Raw genomic sequence first — 22,100 nt, 5'->3', positions numbered from 1 at the left:
CCATCCCTTGCCTGTCTGCCAGCCTCTGCCAAAGGCCTCGGTAGCCCCAAACAGCAGCAGCGGTTTATTTAATTAATTTATTTGTTGTTAAATTTATATACCACCTTTCATTAAAAACAATCCCAAGGTTTTTAACAAAAGTTAAAAAACATACAATAAAAATGGCAATTAAAAATTAAGCTAAAAATATGAAACAAATCTAATTTAAAATATATAAAATACAAACATAAAAACTATACATGGGTAAAACACACTGGGCCCTTGTTGCTGCCACCGCCATGGCCGCTCATTCCCCTCAGGCCACTGACTGGCTCGGACCTGTCCCTCACCCTTCCTTCTCTCTCTCTTTCCCTCCCTTCTCTCTCCTGCACACTCTTCCCCTGAGTCTTGCTTCCCCTCCCCTCCCTTCTCTCCCCCCCCCGCTTCCTAAGCTAACAGATCTTGTTCATCTTGTTTCCTCATCTAATTCACACAATGGCAGCTTCCTTCTCCTGAAGAGGCTCTTTCCTCCCTCATGACCTCTCTCTTCGCAGACCCCTGCCAATGATCCTTTTTTATGTATAGATTCCTCTCCTCTACAATCAAGAACATCTTCCAACCAGTAACAGTTGCATTCCAACTGACCTTAACCATCACAGGTTCCTCCTCCCTATCTGCATATGGAATCCCCACTGCCAAATCACTATGGTGCTTCTGCTCGCAAACTCTCACGATAGCTGCCACACACGGGATTAGCCACAGGTACACCTTAGAGAATTACATATATAGAAGATAGATACTGTATATCAACAGTTGCTGCAGTGCTGCACTAGTCCAAGGAGGCAGCTTTCCATCTCTACAGCATCAACTAGAATTAAGATGATGTTAATGGAAACTGTACATAAAGCAGCAGCAAGAAGGAACCACAGGCACTTAAATCTAATCTCCAGGTGCACACCTTCCAAACACATGGCTGCTACTAAGTTTGTAGAGGAAAGAGTGGAAATCAGAAATGGGTTAGAAAATTGGTTTAGTAAGCACTCTCTAAATTAGATTACCCCCCAACAATGACTTTTAAACTATTGCTGCAACCGCTCATGTTCCTTCACTATACTGAAGTACTCGATGTTGACAATTTAAACAGACAATTTAAACAAAGCAAATTTAGTTTGCTGATCCAAGAGCCAACATTTTTTAAAAAACATCTTAAAGGGAACAAAGTATCTAGTCATATTTCTTTACTTTTCAAAGGTTATTTGACCTAATTGTTGAAATATCTACACAGTGTAATCATCTGTTTGTTCTAATGTCCAACTTATCTCGAAACCTTGTTGGCAAATATGGCAGTGCTATAATAGAGGCTTTTGCTATCTGTAGCACACATTCTTAAAACTTATAAACTGCCTTAATATGTTGATCTAATTCGCAATCTTGCCATTTATCCTACTTTTTCATGAATGAAACCAATTCTCATTAAAAAAAAAAAAAAGCAGTATCCATAAGGAAGGCAGTATTAACTAGGCAGTATTTTGGACAAGGACCAGTATCAGTAATATTCAAAATGCACAAACACTGTGATTCAATCCGGAACACTGAATTATGCTTATTAATTAAATTGGAAACATGAACAATTTCCAATTTAGACTCAGATTTCAGGGCTACAGAATCTTAAGAGACTTAACTCCTTCGAGTGTTAAAGTGTAAACGTGCTGGCTGACACAAGCACTAAATTACTCATGAGTTACTCCACTGAAACTGGGTAAATAATTACTACCTTTCATTTCAATGAGACTACTCATGAGTAATTTAGTCTGGATGTCACCCACTGATCATAAGAACAGCCCTGCTGGATCAGGCCAAAGGCCCATCCAGTCCAGCATCTTGTCCCACACAGTGACCCACCAGATGTCTCTGGGAAGCCCACAGGCAAGGACTGAGGGCATGCCCTCTCTCCTGCTGTTGCTCCCCTGCAGCTGGTATTTAGAGACATCTTGCCTCTTAGGCTGGAGGAGGCCTATAGCCCACAGATTAGTAGCCATGGCTAGACCTGTCCTCCATGGATTTATCTAAACCCCTCTTAAAGCCATGCAGGCTTGTATTGTCACAGAGTTTCAGTAGAGGACTCCAGTTCCAGGTTTTCTGACTTGTTAGGTGCCACCAGGAATAACAGTGTTCCACTGGTTCTCATTGTTCCACCATGTTTCCATTACACCCACTATATCTATCTTTATAGAGCCAGTGTGATGTAGTGGTTAGAGTGCTGGACTAGGACCAGGGAGACCTGAGTTCAAATCCCCATTCAGCCATGATACTAGTTGGGTGACTCTGGGCCAGTCACTTCTCTCTCAGTCTAACCTACTTCACAGGGTTGTTGTGAGGAGAAACTCAAGTATGTAGTACACCACTCTGGGCTCCTTGGAGGAAGAGTGGGATATAAATGAAAATAAATAAATAAGAATAAATAATAAAATATCTTTTCATTAGCAACCAAGCACTCCAGCTCACCCATCTTGACAAAGGCTTCTGGCATTGGCATATAAGTACCTATACACTGAATCTCTTACCTAGTATGTGTGCATGTGTGCTCTCTCAATCTCTCTCTCTCACCATTTGATCTCTTTGACCAACTAGCACATCATTCTGTATGCAATTTATCTGATCACAAGCTTGTGTTTGAATCCAACAAATATTTATAAGAATCTGCATTACATCAGGGAACCCACCTAAGCAATATGTCAAAGATCAACAAATAAGCTCCTACTGGGCCAATATAGGTAATTACAGCCAAACACTGGACACAACTTATAATTTGGGGAAAAAATTGTTGCAGAACACTACTGAACAAGGCTATAATGCAGGGGTCTTCACTATTTTTCAAATGGGGGCCACTCGGGCAAAAAAACCACACCCTTCAATGTGAGAGTCATTTCCAGTGTACTGATCTCTGCTTAGTACTGTGCTTTTCTCAGGCTTGGGAAGGCTTTAAGCGCTCTGTGGGGAGAGTGCTTGGAAGGGCTACACTTCTCAGCTCTTCATGCACACCTTCCAAGATGGTGCAGGAATTCCAAGAGGGCTCTGTTTCTCTTAAAGGAGCCTCAATAGCACCAGGCAAAGTACAGCACTGTGATTAACAGTCACCTCCACATGGTGCCGAGGGGGACTGTGCAGAGTATTCAGCTTCACAAAGGCCCAGTAAAAGTCAGGAAGCTACACTTGACGTTGATGGGAGCCACCACTGGCTCCTGGCTTGGGCCCTTTAAAGAAGAATACTGCTATAAGATATACCGTTCATTTTGGTGGTATTAACTTTCTTCCAACATGCCAAAGCACTCAGGATGTTTCCTCCTCAACTCAATGATCACACATAAGATAACTGAATAAAAGACCAATGGTTGGATTCTGACATCATATTTCTGATGCTCCAAATTGCTAGGAGAATAGAAAACAAGCACACTCTCCCTCCTCCCTAGGATCAATCCTGGTTTGAGGGGTTTACTCAAACTATAGTTTGCCAGTTCAAACAAAATGACAAACTATGGTGTGATCAAACCAGGAAGTATTTCATTAAGCCACGTGCATGATGGAAGGAGGCAGCATACAAGTACAGGGCTTAGAAACATGACTCAACACTGCCAATGTTGTCCAAAAGTAGTGTAGACCGAAGACATTCACAGAGCTAGTTGGGAACCTTACACAATTCATCACAGCATAGCTTTACAGCCTTCTTTCTTCATAACCTTCCTTCAGTCTTGACACTAAAGAGGCTGATACAAGTCAGGCTTCTCTACACACACTTGCTCCACTGAGAAGATGAGGAAATGCAAATAATGAGCCATGCTTTCACAGGTGAAAGACTGGGTGGGTTATAAGAAATCTGACAATGCTGTGTAACACTATATTGTGGGGTGGGGGTGGATTCCGCTACACTGCAAGGCACTTTATTGATCAGGGGTGGGTATAGGAGTCAATAATTCCTCAGTGTACAGCAAATGTTCCAGCATAAAACTCTTAACTTCTTTCCATGAATTTCATAGATTTCCACTGATATTTTGAGGATTCAAAGTATACACCTACACCTATCTACCTACAGATGCACATTCTCACATCAAACCAGTATGAAGATGGTATCTTCCTTTCACTCTAATTCACTTTGCATCCAAGCACATTCATTATTAGTCTCAGTTCTTAATTCAAAATAAATGGTCAGAAAGCAAATGTTTACGCTTACCTACTGAGGAATGGGAAATGGGCAAAAGAGGAAGAATGAAATAAAAATACAAATCTCTCCAAATTATTACATAAAATCAAGACTAAATACACAGCTATAACCCAGAGCCCTGAACATATATGGACTACCATTTTCAGCTACGGCAAACCAAGTTGCACAAGTGCTTTGGGCTCTTCCTCACCCCCACCCCCAGAGATGACAATGAAAAACACACACCACTTCTGCATACAGGAATAGATATTATTACTAGCTCACACGCAGTAATGCACCGGGGCTGGGTGTTTGTGTGTGTGTGTGTGTGTGTGTGTGTGTGTGTGTGTGTGTGTGTGTCCCATTGGGTGAGAAGTGAGGGACAATTTTTGGTTATTTGCCCCTCACTGCAGTCTCCTGTACTTCCAGAAACTATATCCCTGAAGGTCCACTCCAGCCCTCAAGAACATAGTTTTGGGAGCTGCAGAAGGAGGCGGCGGCGGCGGGGAGGTCCTTTGGAAACTGCTCCTCCCATCTCACACAATGGAAAACCTTGACACATTGGCACACAGTAGTCTGGATGTTGGCCCAGTGATATTTATATACCACTTTTCAACACAATTCTCAAAGAAGTTTACATAGCAAAATGAATTAGAAGATGGTTTCCTGGCCCACAGCAGCTCACAATCTAACAAAACTGGACTGCAAGAATTTTAAATGAAGATGAAGGCAGGATGTGTTTGATATGAAATTCCAGTTATGTAGTTAAGCCAATTTCAGTGGACAAAATTATTATATGCACATCACTTACTGAGAAAGCAAGGATCGCGTTTTTGCAAAATGACATTCCTACAAATTGTTAGCTACACAGGAACACACAAACATTTCAGCAATAATGAATGTTTATATGGGTGTATGAATATTCTATGAACTAGCATTCAAATATGCATTTATATTAAATACAGCAGTTAAAATGTTTAACTACAGAAGTACACATTTTGTGTGCTGATAACTCTATGGCTGAGTTCAGATGTTGTATAGGTAGGGGTGAACCTAGGTCATTTTGGTGCCCAGATCGCCGCTGGTGGGAAGGCCCCTTTTGGAGCAAGGGCCCCCCCAAACCCGTTTGGGGTGGACTCCTACACAGACCCCACCCCACCGAACTTTCCTTTAAGGTTTTTCAATTGCTGAAGGGTGGCTGCTGGGGGGTGGGCCCAGCAGCCCTTCTCCCACCCACCCACTCCCAGTGACGGCAACCACTGGAGCGATGCTGGGCCTGCCATTCAGCCCAGCGTCTCTAACTGCAAGGCACACCTGCACAATTGTGAGAGATCATTGAAAGCCTGGCGCACTTCACAGTTAGAGACACTGGGCCGAACAGCAGGCCCCAGCATAGTTCCGGTGGTTGCTGCTGCCAGTGGGTGGGGGGGAGGAGGATTGCTGGGCTCACCTCCCAGTAGCCACCCCTCAGCCACATGGCTGCTGATTTTTTTTTTTTTTTTTTTAAGGAAAGTTCATTGCGGTGGGGCGGGCGCAGGAGGTGGCTCCCCTGGTCATTTGGAGCCCCCCCCAACCTAGGAAGCCACGGGCCGGGTCCCCAAGATCCAGGGGTTAGAGCACCACTGTGTATAGGATAACCAGTTATAGCTGGCCGAGATTGTATCTGCAGTATGCTCAAATGCCCCTTCCCCAACATTGCAACTCTGGAACTTGTACAATCTAAATCCCTGCGGCAGTGCTCCAGGATCGAGATATGTCTCCAATGCCACTCTGCGCCTGGAGACAGGCCTGATCAAGTTGGAGGCTAGGGTGTGGATGGCCATTCTCTGTTATTGGCTCAGACTATCCTTTTGCCCTTGCCCCACTAACTCTACACTATGATTACCAATCTAACTGGATTTGGACAACTGAGACAAAAATAGCTACTCTGGGTCTTTCCCCCTTGACCTTGCTCAGCATGGGCTACAATCAGGCAAAAGCAACCATCAAGCAGCGCATTATAGACACTGAGCGCCAAACCGATCTCAGCAGGGTCCCAAAATTTCATATCAGTGACGGGCTTAGATAGTCTGCTTCTCCAGCAGCATACCTCACCCAACTGGAGGTTCCAAAACACAAAAGGGGGCTCACTTTGGCTCACTGTCATGGCCTCCCTTCAGCAGTGCTAGAAGGCCATTATAGAAGGACCCCATTTGCAGGGCGACTGTGCCATGTTCTCTTCTACTGCTTGTTCTGTAGAGACATCCGTGCCTCCCTCATCCTTCCATTGCTAAGCAAGTAGCCAGGCCTTCCGAGCCAATTCTACAGCTCCTTGCTACTTCTCTGACTAAGCCTGCCATCACATATAGCGTCGAAAGGTGCTGTGCGGCTACGATCAGCATTTGTCAGCGGATGACAGGCAGTGAGTCCTATCAGCCTTAATCTGACCCTCAGTGATTCTGGGCAGGCCCTGCAATTGCTCACACGCCTCCCTTTTTACTTTTCCTTATAACCTTTAATCTGGCTGTTTTCCAGTTTTATTACTCAAACTTTTATATATTTCTGTCTTCTCATGTCTTTTAACTTGAACACATCCATCTTTATGCCCCTCCCCTTTTATGCCTTTCATGCTTTTTTTATTACTTTTACTATTTCTCAGGCTTCTAGGCCCTCATGCTTTTGGTGTATTATCTACTATTTTTAGTCTTTTTAGTATTAATATGTACCAGTTTATATGTAATCACTTTTTCTCTACTCTCACTTTTAACATGTAATCACCCTTATACTTTATGCGGGTCTATGACCGTAATAAAGATTGATTGATTGAATGTATGCCTGAAGGCATGAAACCACAGTTACAGGCCAAAAGCTAACTCCAGTTTGCCTCATCAAATTCCAATTGGAACCTTCAGTTATCTCTTAAGTTTTACTGCTGACAACTTATGTTTTGCTGCCAAAGCATTAAGCCCAAATGCTGACTCAGCTATAACAACCATTTTGTGCTTATTCCAAACTCCAACCACAGGGGCGGCGGGGATATGCCTTGGTGGTTGGGCAGGATGGAGGGGCTCCCCTCTCCTCCAAGTAGAGTTTGGCTGGCCACAGTTTGAATGTCTGCAACGCGATTTGGAGATAAGAATTGAAACCTCGGTCATTCTTAACTAAAGTTAACTTGTACAGCTGAAATGGGCCTAAATGACATCCTTTGCCTCAGGGTTGGATTTCAACTAATGCAGTTGTAACCAAAATTTGTATATATTTGTAACCAGAACGCAACAGAAAAATAATGGTTGCCAGTTCACTTCCAGGCTAGATTCAAAGTGCTGGTTTAGACCTTTAAAGGCCTACATGGCTTGGGACCAGAATACCTGTTGGACCACATTCACCCATACAAATCTCCCAGGGTCCTCTACTCTGCATCACAGACCTGCTCGAAGCTCCACCACTGATTTGAGAGTCAACTGAGGGGGACAAGGCCTGGGCATTTTTGGTTGTGGCCCCCCAGAATGCCCTCAAAGAGGAACTTCATCTTTAAACGTCATTCAAGATGGGCTTTTTAAAAAGTTTTTTATCTGTTGTTTATGTCTGCTGGGTTTGAATTTGGTTATACTGGATTCCAGGTTTAGCCCACATTTATACTACTATGCTGCTTGCCTACTCTTAATTTTTACTGTTTTATTGTGATTTACTATTTTTGTGAGCCACCCAAAGTGCTGGAGGAGCAGGAATAAATATTTTAAATGCATACATAAAGATACCTGCTTTATCCCTTATATTTGTCACTTCACACTCTCACTGCTCTTCCCTTCTCTCTTCCAGTTCTTCTCTCATCAAATAAGCTTGATGCTCCACCATACAACTTAGCTCAAGGTACTGCACCGCAGAAAGACCAACTCTTCTGTTGTATTCTATCTAGTAGCCTTTTATGTTTTGTGATTTTAGAAGTTTGTCCCAGTGGAGATCCTGTTGAGAGTGTGGGGAATGGTCAGAAAGAAAAGGGAGGCAAAAAAGGAGAAAAATGGAGTTGACTTGCCTAGGGAGCAAGAGGTAGCTGGTTCAAATCCCTACTGGTATGTTTCCTAGACTATGGGAAACACCTATATCGGGCAGCAGCGATATAGGAAGATGCTGAAAGGCATAATCTCACACTGTGTGGGAGATGGCAATGGTAAATCGCTCCTGTATTCTACCAAAGAAAACCACATGGCTCTGTGGTCGACACCGACTCAACAGCACAACTTTACCTTTACCTTCTGAATAAAGTCTTAATTAAACCAAGTTAAGACTACTTTGTGTTTATGAAGGAAGCAGCTATAAAATCTTCCTTACTGTTTCCCTTGATTTCAGGGTGCAGGAAATAGAAGAAAAGTCTCTGTGGCAAGACTCGTTTTTTATATATTACACACACAAGCTTTACTTTTTTGAACTTGCCTGCCAAGATTTGGCCATTTGTCATTTTTAATGGTTAATATTTTTTTCAGTATTACACAATATCACATTCTTAAACTAAGACAGCTTTCCCTCATCTGGCTGTACTGTCAATATAAAGAAACTGTGGGATTTCCTGGGAAGATTCCTTCAGCATTACCCCACAAAGAGACTACTTTTCAATGAAGATCTTGAAACATTACAAACACTTCTGTGTTATAACAAGCTCATGATTCTCAGCTGACCTTATTCTTTCTTGTATAGATTTTTTTTTAACTTTCAAGTCATTTTAAACCATCTTGCTTTAACCAGAAATGTTTTCATTTGTGGTATAAAGTGGGGATATCCAACTAGAATGCCACAAAAAAGATCTGATTCGTGGATCAACTGTTCCAGCCTGTAGACTTGTGTCTGGAAGAACAGGGTTATCATCCAAGAATAAAGAATTGACCATCTCTTGTGTAAAGCCTCGTCCTAGTGACATCTTAAAACAACTATTTATAAGGGAATCTGGGAACATAGATTCTACAGGACCGTGGTTACCAGGGGGAAAGATCCAGTGAATGAAACAGATTATGAACAGAAAAATGGCTGCCCAGCCACCCTTTGCTGAAAGTGATCTGTACAAGAGAAGGAAATGGACACATACATAACCTTAGCCCAATTCTGTATTATGCTGAAACCATCTCAGGAGATTATCAAGACAGACCACTGATTTCCCAGCAGAACCTCTGCACTGGTTTTAATAGCTACCAAAAAGGGAAACAAATACTCTGTGAGCAACAATATTTTTATTTATTTAGCATATTTTTATACTTCCCAAAACATATGTCTGAGTGGTTTAAAACAAAACAAAATAAATGGCAACAGAAAAACTTAAAGCATTAGTTAAAATTAATGACAGCAAAAAAAGTTAAAACATTACAACAATTTTAAAACTACTAAAACAGTATTTCATTAAAAGCCTGGGTGAACAGATGCGTCTTTAAAGATTTTTTTAAAAATTGTCAAAGATGGGGAGGCTCTTATTTCTGCAGGGAGCACATTCCAAAGCTTCAGAGGTGACAGCAGAGAAGGCCCGTCCCCAAGTAGCCACCAGACGAGCCGATGGCAAAATGCAGATGGACCTCTCCAGATTATCTCAAAGGGCCCAACTGGGTTCATGACGAAGACAACATCCTCTTAAATACCCAGGGCCCAAGCCGTTTAGGGCTTTATAGGTTATAAACAGCACCTTGTATTTTGCCCAGAAACTTATCGGCAGCAAGCCAGTGCAGCTCTTTCAATACGGGAGTAATATGGTCTCTCCAAGATGACCCAGAGATCAACCTAGCTGCCGCATTCTGAACCAGCTGTAGTTTCTAGTCTACATACAAGGGCAGCCCCACATAGAGCGAACTGCAGTAATCCAGTCCGGAGGTTACCAACGTTTGTACCACTATGCTGAGGTCATTTATCTCAAGTACTGGATGCAGCTGGCGTATCAGCCGGAGCTGATAAAAGGCACCCCTGGCCCCCACCTCAACCTGGGACACGAAGGAGAGGCTTGGATCCAGAAGCACCCTCAGACTGCATACCTGTTCCTTCCAGGGACATGTGACCCCATCCAGAACAGGCAGATCAAACTCATCTCTCAAGTTTCGACCCCACACAATGAGTACCTCCTCCTTATCTGGATTAGTCTGAAATGAAATATCAGACTAATCACTCACAATTTCAGAACAGCAATTCTAAATTGTGCTAATAGTCGCAACTACAGAGTCACCATCCATAATAGACTGATCTCTCTCACATTGTATCCTCAAACCAGAATGGGCTAGTCATTCATTGATCATCCGTGCCTCATGAATGAGCAGCCCGTGCAAATCAGGTTAAAGCTGGGGCTCTACATTTCTCAGCTGGGGGCGGGGGCACCTAGGGCTCCAACCTTGGGTCGGCCCTGCCCAAACCATCCCCAAATAGCCTAAGCAAATATTTGCTAAGGCTGTTCTCACGAACAGCATAGCTCAGGCTAGGGTAGCCTGGAGTGCCGAAATCATTCCCATAAGAAGTTAAGAACAGCCCTGCTGGATCAGCACCAAGGCCCACCCAGTCCAGAATCCTGTTTCACGCCTCTGGGGAGCCCACAGGCAAGAGGTGAGGGCATGCCCTCTATTTAGAGGCATCGTGCCTCTGAGGGTGGAGGTAGCCTATAGCCATCAGACTAGTAGTAGTCATTGATAGATGTGTCCTCCATGTATTTGTCTAAGCCCCTTTTAAGGCCATCCAAGCTAGTGGCTATCACCACATCCTGTGGCAGAGAATGCCATAATTAATCAAACACTGTGTGAAAAAGTGCTTCCTTTTGTAGGTCCTAAATTTCCTGGCCATCAGTTTCATGGAATGACCCCTGGTTCTAGTGTTGTGGGAGAGGGAGATAAATTTTTCTCTGTCCACTCTCTCTACTCCATGTATAAATTTAATACACCTCTATCATGTTTCCCTGTAGTCGCCTCTTTTCCAAAGTAAAGCCTCAGGTGCTATAGCCTTGCCTCATAGGGAAGGTGCTCCAGGCCCTTGATCATCTTGGTTGCCCTCTTCCGCACCTCTTCCAGTTCTACAATGCCCTTCAGTGACCAAAACTGTACATAGTACTCTAAGTGTGGCCACACCATAGCTTTGTATAAAGGTATTATAATATTAGCATTTTTATTTACAATCCCCTTCCTAATGATCCCAAGCATGGAATTATCCTTTTTCACAGCTGCCGCACACAGAGTCGAAACTTTCAAAGCTCTGTCCAACACAATCCCAAGATCTCTCTCCTGGTCTGTCTCCGATAGCTCAGACCCCATCAATGTATATGTGAAGTTGGGGTTTTTTTGTCCCAATATGCATCACTTTACACCTGTTTACATTGGACCTCATTTGCCATTTTGCTGCCCATTCATCCAGTTTGGAGATATACTTTTGGAGCTCCTCAAAATCTGTTTTGGATTTCACAGTTTAGTGTCACCTGCAAATTTGGCCACTTCACTGCTTACATCAACTTCTAGATCATTTATGAATATGTTTTAAAGCACTGGTCCCAGTGCAGATCCCCAGGGAACACCATTTCTTACTTCCCTCCATTGTGAAAACTGTTCATTAATTCTTATCTCCTCTGTTTCCTGTCCTTCAAACAGTTATCAGTCCACAAGGAAACCTGTCCCCTTAATGACTGCTACATTACTCAAGAGACATTGATGGGCTCTGTCAAAAGCTTTTTGGAAGCCTAAGTATACTGTCAACCAGATTGCCTTTATCCGCATGCCAGCTGACACAATCAAACTCCAAAAAGTTAGTGAGGCAAAACTTGACCTTGCAGAAGCCATGCTGGTTCTCCTTCAGTGAAGCCTGTTCTTCTATATGTTTAACAATTTTGTCCTTAATTATGCTTTCCATCAATTTACCAGACCCAGATATTTTACAGAAAGATCACTGTAAAAATCAAATAGTGCCACTAAATTCTAGAAGATTATTATATATCAAATGAGGTTGAGTGATTTAATACTTGGACTTTATCCATATCACCAAGATATTTATTTATTTATTTATTTATTTATTTATTTATTTATTTATTTATATAACACCCTTCCAAAAATAACTCAGGGCAGTTAACTGAATAGAGTTCAGTTGACTATATTTATAGATGGTAAATAGTCTGGCTTTTGTAGGACTAACTGTGCAGTATTCTATCAGAACATCTGAACTAATGGTAGACCTTTTGGTTTTAGATAACACACAGTTGGAGGAGGGGAAAAGAGAGTTCAAAATATCCACAGGGTCCAATGATGTACCTTCTACACCTGGTCTGCATAACTTCAGCCCTCCTGCAGATGTTGAACAATAACTCCCATAAGCCCTGACGATTGGCCACTGTGGCTGAGGATGATGGGAGTTGTAGAACATTACAGCTGGAAGGCTGTTCTAGACTATGCTATACTCCTAATGTAAATTGACAGAAGTGAGATTCAGTTTCTCTTGCCTTGCCTTTAAATTTCATTTCAGCTTTCCTACCAGACACATGTAAAGTGATAAATGCAATGTGTTTGATTCAATTAACCAGATTCTAACATAAAATCCCCCTTCCTGGGAGAACTGAGCATCTCTAAATTGTCCAATTACAATTTTGACCCACTAAGAGTTATGAGTACAGTAAATGGAGACTACACCCTAACTTAAGGAGCTGTGCCATTATTCACGGACTACTTCAAGGGCACACCTTGCTTGAAATAGTGGCACAGCTATCCAACCTTTCACGGACTACTTCAAGGGCACACCTTGCTTGAACTAGTGACACAGCTATCCAACCTGGACATAATCTAAATTTACATCAGGATTTCTAATCCTCACATAATTTGGAAGATTGACTAAGCCTTGACTTCTTCATGAATCTCCAGACAACTCAAAATAGCCATCCAGGTTAAATCACTCAGTGTTCTGTTGGAGTGGACTTATTAACAATTATTTAAATCATCGCCAAGCTGACAGACTATACAAAGGAGATAAAATCTGACACTAGCAGGGGGGAAGGAAACCCACAGGTAGTAACACAGATGTATAACAAAAAATAGTGAAAAACATATTTAAAACTAAGTGTAAGACACTAAATTTTTGAGAGAAGCAATACCAATGACAGAATATCGAAAAATGTGTATAATAAATCGGAACAATATGACCTTTACAGATGAAAATACATTACACATTTAGAAAAGACTAACACAAATTGAATCACAACAAATTGAATATCTACACACTGGGGTGTTCAGACAAACCACTCCCCCACACAATAAAGCAACAGTGAGATGGCACAGGACGTAGGCAGGGTTGGAGGGAGACATATATACCCACACTCCTCCCCACATACATTTGAGAAGGCCAACAGATATGTTGCCCAAATCAGTTCATCACTATAGCTAAATGGAACTTTCATATTCAGAGGCAACACACCTCTCAACACTAGCTGCTGGAGAAGGAGTATTACCTTCAACAGGTGGGCTTCCCAGAAATATCTGGCTGATCACTGCTGTGAACAGGTTTCTGGACTACACAGATCCTTTGTATTCAGGAGGGCTCTCATCTTAAGAAGAACCACCTTCAGAAACTACAACAGAATGTGTTCTATCCAAAGAAAGTGAAACTTGACCAAGTTGCATTGAAATTAATGGAACTTAAACTTGCCTCCACTGATTTCAGTGATACTTAGGATTTACTTTCTTTGGCTACAACCCATTATTTTAATAAAGAAATTTTCCACTGAACATTACCCTTAAATAGCCTCTACAGAGTTGAATATAAATGCACAGTCTTTACAAGAGCCAGTAAGTTTCATTGCTTTAAAGTTTTGGGGTTTTTTTGCAGCAGTCAAAGTCAGAATTTCTTCCTGTTTGTGGGAAGGAGGTATCTGGTCACAGAAGAAGCAGATGCTTACTGCTCAATTTCTATGGGAGCTTCTGGAATTTGGTCAATGAATACTGAAAGAATCCTTAACCTGCAGATCTAAGGATCCACACAGTAGCTTGTCTAGTTAAAAATATTTAATAACTAAGATGAATTGAACTTAAAAGCAAGCTATGCAAGAATATTTTTACATGGCAAAGTGGGATATACATTGATAATATACATAGTTTTAGAAAAACATAAATGTCAAATATAAATGTCAAAATGGCTTACACACTCACAAATACTTTATGCAAGTAATTATTTCTTCCTCAATTATTTTTTACCCACAGCTTGTGCACCATTAAAAATGAAAATGCACTTAGCATGTATTTTACTAAAATTATTATTAAAACACATGCTTCAATGTATGAATTTACATCAGAATTTCAAGACCAATCATTTTACTATTTAACATGAGCAACTTCCTCCCCACTCCTCACATATAACCAATTTGGCTGTTTTCAAGACTAGAGGCACTCAGATATTTGATATCAGCTGCCAGAAATTCAGCACTGTTCTAGTCCTAGCCTATTAACTGTCCTAAATAATTTATCTCACTTCTCACCAAGCTTATTACTGAAGTGTCTTCCTAAAATCCTATGTGGCATAACTACTCTTAGATTTTTGTAGACTTGGACTTTAGGAAAACCAATGATGTTTTGTACTACATCCTGTACATCTGTGCAAAGTTAGTTTATTGTCTTGACCAGAGATCATAACATAATTTGACAGAACCAAAGAAAGCATATACAGCTAATTTAAATCTACACATCAGTCTCAAATTATATTTGTCCAACTTTTTCAGCTATAAGCAAATCATAAGTGTGCATATTTATGAAGCAAACACATTTAAGTAAACAGCTAACTTGCAAGCTCAAATGTAAGAAAATATGGATTCAAGATTCCAGTCTTACTTAGCTCTATTTGCCCAAGAAGATTCAGTAATTAAAGAATGTTTATAGCATATAAATCCTCCCTTCAGGTATATTACACCTGGAGTGTAATATTAAAGCCTTATTTACACTGTGAACATACAAATACCCACTTTTTTCTGACTGAATGCTCTAGTGAAATACAGGAGTTATAATATACATTATCTTTAAACTTGTTTGTAAAAGATGATGAGCTTGTCTGAACCAAGTATGTTCATAGTCTTGCTAGCTCCTGTGGCCTAGCAAGGAATGAGAACTTTGAGAAAATTGTGAAACACTTTGCATAGCAATATCCTATAAGAAAAATATAATAGAACATAACAGTAGCATGTCAAGTTACAGAAACCAGAATATGAAGATCATACATTAATTCTAAGTCCATGAACTTGATCAAGATGACTCAAGATCTTGAATGATGGGACTAGCAATTAATTACCAGGGCTAGCCAGATAAAAGCTTAGCTGGTAAGAGAAAACCAGTTCCATCTTCCTACATACCAGCAATTGCTTCCTGAAAAGGAAATGCCAGTCAAAGGTACTGTATCTTGATCTTGCTAAAGATGCATGGGTCACAGAGAGAACCCGACAAGCATTTTAAAAAGCCTTCTCTGCTAGCAAGCTACTAATATTTTGAAAGATAACACAGATCATTTCACACGTTTCTCTATCTGCAGATTCATTTGCGAGCATTCAGCATTTTTAATGCTGAATGCAAACAGCAAGGCTAACCAATGGGCATCTCAAACAGCTGAAATAACTACTACTGGACCACAATAATGCCAACAGTCCTATTTCTGGACATGGAATGAGAGTCCAAAAAATATGCAATTACTTTGATTGCATACAAATAAAACAGGCACACAAATTATGACTCTACACCAGGGGTGTCAAACTGCAACCCTCCTGCAGATGCTGATCTACAGCTCCATTCATCCCTGGCTACTGTGATTGGAAATGATAGGAGTTGTAGGCCAACAACAGCTGGAGGGCTGCAGTTTGACACCCCTGCTCTACACAGTGGCTCTCATCTGTGACTTGTCCACACTATGTTCACCAGCACATACAGCCCCCAAGAACAGAGCAAAGAGTCTCCTATCATCTAGTGAGGTATTCTGGGATCAAGGACTAACATACAGCATCTAGAAGTCATAAACTAACTACAGCAATAGGTCCAAAAGTGAGCGTCATTTCAAAAACTAAACAAAGCTTGTATAAGTGTAGATTAATTTTATGTTAATCCCTTGTTATCCTTGCCCTGCCTGTCTCTCCCACTTACTGAAAACTAAACTGAAAACTAGAACTAAGCTCCTTGGACTGAGATCTGCCTTTTATTTATTTTTTATGGTGGGTGGGGGGGGGTTACTCAATACACCCTATGAACCAATGGCATTATACAATCTTGGCAAGTTAGTCACTCTATTATCTTCACCTTTAGAACCACTCAGAGGAATAAACAAACATGCAAGACACTATATTTTAGGGAAAAGTAACTGATATTCAATACACCCACATACAAGTTCAAAGTTTCTAAGAATAGCCAGGATTCCCTGCTGGACATTGATAAGCTACATGTCAACTGTGTGGAGAGCTGCTAACACAAACATTCTAGATGGATCAAGAGGGGAGCAGAAAGGATTGGCAGTAGTGATACACTCCAAGTTAACTTACCATTTATGGAGTTCTTCCTGCTTAGGGAATTCATCTAGAAACTTCCTAACCCTGAGTACATCTATGCTACTAAATCTTTTTAAAATAGAATTTAGAATGGATTCTTATTTGTTCATAACCCCAGGTCATCACCATAAAGGGGGGGGGGAGAGAACACCAATATATTACAAAATCAAAATAAAATACATAAGATCATTTGGATAGAAAAGTATTCATCGGATATATTAATGGGATATGGCTATAGCTGAGTAGTAGAGCACATGTTTTGAACGCAGAAGGTGCTGGGTTTAATTCTAGGCATGTAAGTCTGGGAAATAACCTTTCTGGAAAGTAGAAATGTGTGTGCCAACTCAATTCAAACCACGGTTCGAAACAAACTGCCCGATTTGGCCAATCTGAGTTTGAACCGGAAAGACCCTCAAAAGCGGGGTGCCAGTCTGGGTTCGAACCTAACCAGCTCCAGTTCCAAGAACAGGTTTGCCGGCCAGTTTGGGGATATACTTGTAAAAGGGAGTCTGCCGAGGAGGAGGCGGAGACATTGGTGGTGTCTCTCCAAGTCCCCTGCTGGCCTCCTGAAGGAGAAGCCCCAGCCACTGCAGAAGTCTCCGCCACCACCTCTACCAACAGTACAAAGTACTGTTTCTCTCCCCCACCCTGGCCTTTAGAATAGGGAATGCCCCCTTTACTTCTAAAGGGGAATCTGGCATACCCCTTTACAAATATATCCCCAAATAGGGGTGTGAACAAAACTGGTTTGTCTGGTTCGTTTCAAGTCCTAACTGGACCCGAACAAAACCGGGCATGTTCAATTTTGTGCCTCCCAAACACTCCCCCAGCTTGGCTTGAATTTGAGCCAGTTTAGGAATTCTAACATTTTTTTAGAGTACTCACCACCTCCAAGGGGTGCTGCTGTGGGGGGGGGGTTCCAGGGGTTCTCCATCCCTGGTCTCTAAATGGCCTGGTTCGGGCAGTTTTCAGCCTGTTCTGGGCCTCTTTGCGCTAGCGGTAGCCATTTTGGAGACTGCTGTGTATGCGTACATGACTCCAGTCACACAGATGGCCAGTACACATCTGTGTACCATACACCTCCGCCAGCACAAAGGGGTCCAGAACTGGCTGAAAAAATGCCTGAACTAGACCATTTTGAGACCGGTGGGACAATTGCAGGGGGAGCCTCCAGAGACCCCCCATGGCAACACCCCCCAGAGACTGAGAATGCTTAAAAAATAATAATAATGGTTACACATTAGAACCCCCGAACCAGCACTGAGCAGGCCGGAGGAATTTGGCTCAAGCCAGGGGCCCCATTCCAGCTCAAGGGCAAGCCCTTGAGCTGGACCAGTTTGATGGCCTCAAGCATGTTCGTACATCCCTATCCCAGAACTGGCCTGGACCTGGTTTGGCTGAACCTGGAACCAGACCAGGCCAGTTTGAATCCAGTCTGGATTTGAGCCGAACTGGCAAAACTAGATACTGGCACACCCCTACTGCAAAGCTGCTAACAGTCAGTGTACTGTAGACAATCCTGAGCTTTAAATAAACCAGCAGCCTTACTCAGTGTAAAACAGCTTCCTATTAAATCATAACTATTTTCCAGATTATCACGAATCCAGGCAACAGCAATTGACTTGACACATGCTGAATTTTATAAGCCAAAAACAAATATACTGGCATGTATCTTGATCTTGTAACAGCAAGCAAACCATAACAAAACCTGAAAAAATATTTTTCAAATAATCTGAGGGTGAAAAAACAATCAGAATTTTAAACAACTTATAAGTAATTACTAACCAGGTGAAGTCAGCCCTACTCACCCATGCATTTAAAACGGTGTGATGATGTGCCTGCCTTATTGATTTTTAACAGGGTTATTTATTTATTCATTCATTCATTTCAAACAATATCTGTATGATAGATTTTCATAAGTCATCATAAACACTAATTTAGGAGAAAGCCAAAGTTGCAAACTGAAAATCTCCAATGCAAGCAGGTGTGAGACCTCAAAACACAAATCTAGCCCTTCTCTTTTCAATAAAAGGAAGAGAATAATAGTTCACGGAGTTTTCAGAACAGCATGTCAGGCAAGACCTTTTTTATAACACACACACGCAACCTTAGAACAAGTCCGGCTCAACTTCGTAGAAGAAACACGACACGGGAGTGCAAACTTCCTCCTAACCGGAATTCACTTGCCTTGTTGACAGTCACAGGAAGTTCCTTGCCTGCTGATGCTAAACATCACAATGAAACTGGCTCTCGTGATTTGACTTCCCCCCCCCCCCCCAGACTGTCAGGAGAAGTTTTCTCTCATTCTAAACCCTGGAATAAAGAGAGGAACTGGGCGGGAAGCGCCTGTACTTGGGGAAAGGGAAAGAGTTTCGTTTTGTTTACAAAGGCAATGGAGAGCGCTCCCCAGCCAGCAGAGCGAGCCTCTCCCCTCTTTCCCCCCTCACACACCACCGAGCCACTGCAGGGGGGCACACACTAGGCGGCCATCCTGCACACACACACACCTGCTCGAGTGGGGAACCCCGCTGGACACACTTCGCGAAGTTAGTCCCACCAGCCGCCTTGGGACGAGGCGCCCGTAGACAGGGCGCCGGGCAAGAGAGGACTGTTCCGGGGGGCAGCCGAGGGTAAGCAGCCCCGCTCCGTCACTCCTGTCAAGGATAGAGGAAGGCCGCGTCCTCCTCGGCTGCCCCCGCCCCGGCCAACTGTCCCAAATCCACGCCAAGTCGTCTGAACACGACCGAGTCCGCGGCCGCCTTCCAGGCACGCAAGAGAGAAGGGAGCACCGCCGGCCGGGCATTTGCGCCAAGCGCCAGGGGGAAAGCCTTTCCTCCGGAGCAACAGGGGGAGGGAGGCGGCGGCGGCTCGGGGGAAGAGACGTTCACGGATGGCGGCCCCTGAGCACTGGGTCGAGGAGAGAACACCCACCCTCCCACCCCCAATGGCGGCTGCCTGCCCGCCCTCCTCTCCTCCGTCCTCACACAGGGAGCTTCTTCCCCCCAAGAGGCGGGATCCCAACATGGCCGCGGATCCACCACAGGGACCGGGAGGGAAAGTTTCCCCGCCGCCGCCGCCACCCCTCCCCGCTCGCCTCCTTCGCGAAGCTTTCCAGCCCGGCTTTCCCCGAGAGGGGCGAGCCGCGCCTCCCCTCAGCCCAAGTGCGCTGCTGCCCGCCTTACCGAGAGAGTCCGGAGCGCGCCCTCCCCGGCTCCGCTCCCAGCTCCTCCGCGGGTGGCTGCTCGCTCGCTCCCTCTGGCTCTCGCTCCCTCCTCGGCGGGGCCGCCCTTGTTGCCGTTGCTGCTCTCACCACCGCCGCCCCGCCCGCCCGTACAGCAACCTGGGCCGGCCTCCAGCCCAACACAGGAGGACGAGCCTTGGCGGCCGGTCCCGCCCCACTCCCGAGAGAGAGAGAGAGCGAGCCGGGAGGAGCTCACGCCATCTTGGGAGAGGCAAACGTCCAGGCGGGTCAGCTGGGGCGGGCGGCGAGGGGACGAGCTCCCCTGACTGCCCCCGAGAGAGGCTCATCATGTCCAAGGAGGGGGCGGCGGCGGCGGCGGCTGCTGGGACTCCCAAGTTGTCCGCAAGGCATGGCTTCAGAGAAGGACCGGCGCACACACACACCCCCAAAGAACCCTGGACTTGCAGCAGGCAGCATTTGAACCCCGTTCCCTCTATAAGCACGACCAAACCTCTCGCCCCTTTTCAGCTGCTTCGTCCGAGGCAGTCTCGTCTTCATTGGCAAGGCAACAGCAGGGCTGAGGAGGATAGCAGAGGGTGCCAGCTCGCCCGCCTGTTAAGGTCTTCAACAGGTACCTTTTGTATGTCAGACCTTGGTCGACCTAGCTCAGTATTGTCTTCACACAGAGGGGCAGCGGCTTCTCCAAGGTTGCAGGCAGGAAGCTCTCTCAGCCCTACTGCGTGCATATACTTTACAACCCTGTGGGTTACCAAATCCTTGTTTGTAAATCTTTGTAGATATATGATGTACAAACAACCACTTTGTATATAATTGTGCTTTGGTAATGTACTGTATACTTTGGTAGTTTGTTGGTTAAAAAAAAAAAAATCTTGTCCGATCTTGGAGGAGCCAGGGAGGGAACTTGAAACTTTCTGCTCTTCCCAGAGCAGCTCCACTCCTTAAGGGGAATATCTCACAGTACTCCCACTTCTAGTCTCCCATTCATAGGCAACCAGGGCAGCCCCTGCCTAGCTAAGGGGACAAGTCATGCTTGCTACCACAAGACCAGCTCTCCTCCACTTTCTTTTCAGAAAGCTTGGAGAGCCACTGTCACAATACTGAGCTAAAGGAACCAATGCCCTGACTTGATACAGCAGGTCCCTGGGTGATAATCTTATTAGGAGGGGGGGGAGCGGGTGGTGTGTTATTTTTATACGCACATATATAGTGCTTAGAGTGGGACTAGGATTGGGGAGAACCGAATTCAAATCCCCATTCAGCCATGAAATTTACTAGGTGACTCTGGGCCAGTCACTTTTCTCAGCGTAACCTGCCGGTATTGAGAAGATAAATATATCCGTGTATACTGCTCTGGTCTCTGCACAGGAAGAGCAGGATATAAATGTATAAATACATTTGTTTGTGGGTTTTCTTTGAGTTATTTTTGTGAGCTGCCTTGTGCTTCTGTACCTGAGCAAGAGCAGACTGCTGAATACTCTTTAACATGGGACATTGTTTGTTTGTTTAAAGCAGGGGTTCTCAAACAGGTTCCCAGAGATGCAGTGGAACAATGACCTTTGGGAGATGTAATCCAACATTATCTGGTGACCCAAATTGGAGAACCCCTGCCTTAAAATGAATAAGCCACAGCATATACACAGGTAGCATGGCATGGTAAGGTTAAACACAACAGGCCACTCTACATGCTGGGGGAGGGGGGCAGTTATCAAATATATTTTATACAGACCTGTGCAAAACTTTATGTAAGTCAAAGCTCCGTTTTTAGGCTGATGCCAGAAATGATTCCCTTACATCTCTACCACTGTGCATGAGTAGGGTAACACCCTTAGGAAAAACCACATACTTTTGCCATCCACATCACTTTGATGTGGTGCTGTGCTAAATGAATGTGTATATCCCACTCTGAGCATCCACAGTAAGAACATCTAGGTCAAGAGTCATATGGCTCAGAGGAAAAGTGGAGCACTGGTTCCCATTTCTCTTTTCAGAAATTAACTCTTATACCTGTTTTTATTGCAAAAACAAGAAACTAACTCCTTCCCAGGTCTATTACCTCCAAATTGTTTCTGAACAGGGAAAGGTAACCAAGTGTGGGTATACTTGAGTAAAAAGTTGTTCTAGTGAGAACTGATCTGCCTACTTTCCTTTCACTATCCCTACAACTGTACCAAATTTGGTTCAAATCGGTAAGATGGTCCACAGGTTAGCCCTCTTGCGCCTCAAACGTTCATGCGTCTGCCATCTTG

At 43.6% G+C, this 22,100-nt stretch overlaps 1 protein-coding gene across 5 annotated transcripts in view; it reads right to left on the bottom strand.

Moving 5' to 3' along the window:
• Nucleotides 1-20,476, bottom strand: part of PLEKHF2 (pleckstrin homology and FYVE domain containing 2) — a 29,187-nt gene extending 8,711 nt beyond the window's left edge. Inside the window, exon 1 of one of the 5 annotated variants that reach the window (XM_053246636.1) lies at nucleotides 20,345-20,476. The gene's annotated coding sequence lies outside the window, so the exon portion shown is untranslated. Of the gene's footprint in view, nucleotides 1-18,759; nucleotides 18,783-18,839; nucleotides 19,013-19,159; nucleotides 19,563-19,834; nucleotides 20,208-20,344 lie in introns of those variants that run through there. The other 4 variants (XM_053246635.1, XM_053246638.1, XM_053246637.1 and 1 more) reach the window with 4 other exon arrangements.
• Between the last annotated feature and the right edge of the window lie 1,624 nt (nucleotides 20,477-22,100).

Source organism: Hemicordylus capensis, chromosome 4 (assembly GCF_027244095.1).
Source record: "Hemicordylus capensis ecotype Gifberg chromosome 4, rHemCap1.1.pri, whole genome shotgun sequence".
NCBI classification, from domain to species: domain Eukaryota; kingdom Metazoa; phylum Chordata; class Lepidosauria; order Squamata; family Cordylidae; genus Hemicordylus; species Hemicordylus capensis.
The sequence above is the reverse complement of the archived record's forward strand: the minus strand, read 5'-3'. Positions and strand labels throughout refer to the sequence as shown.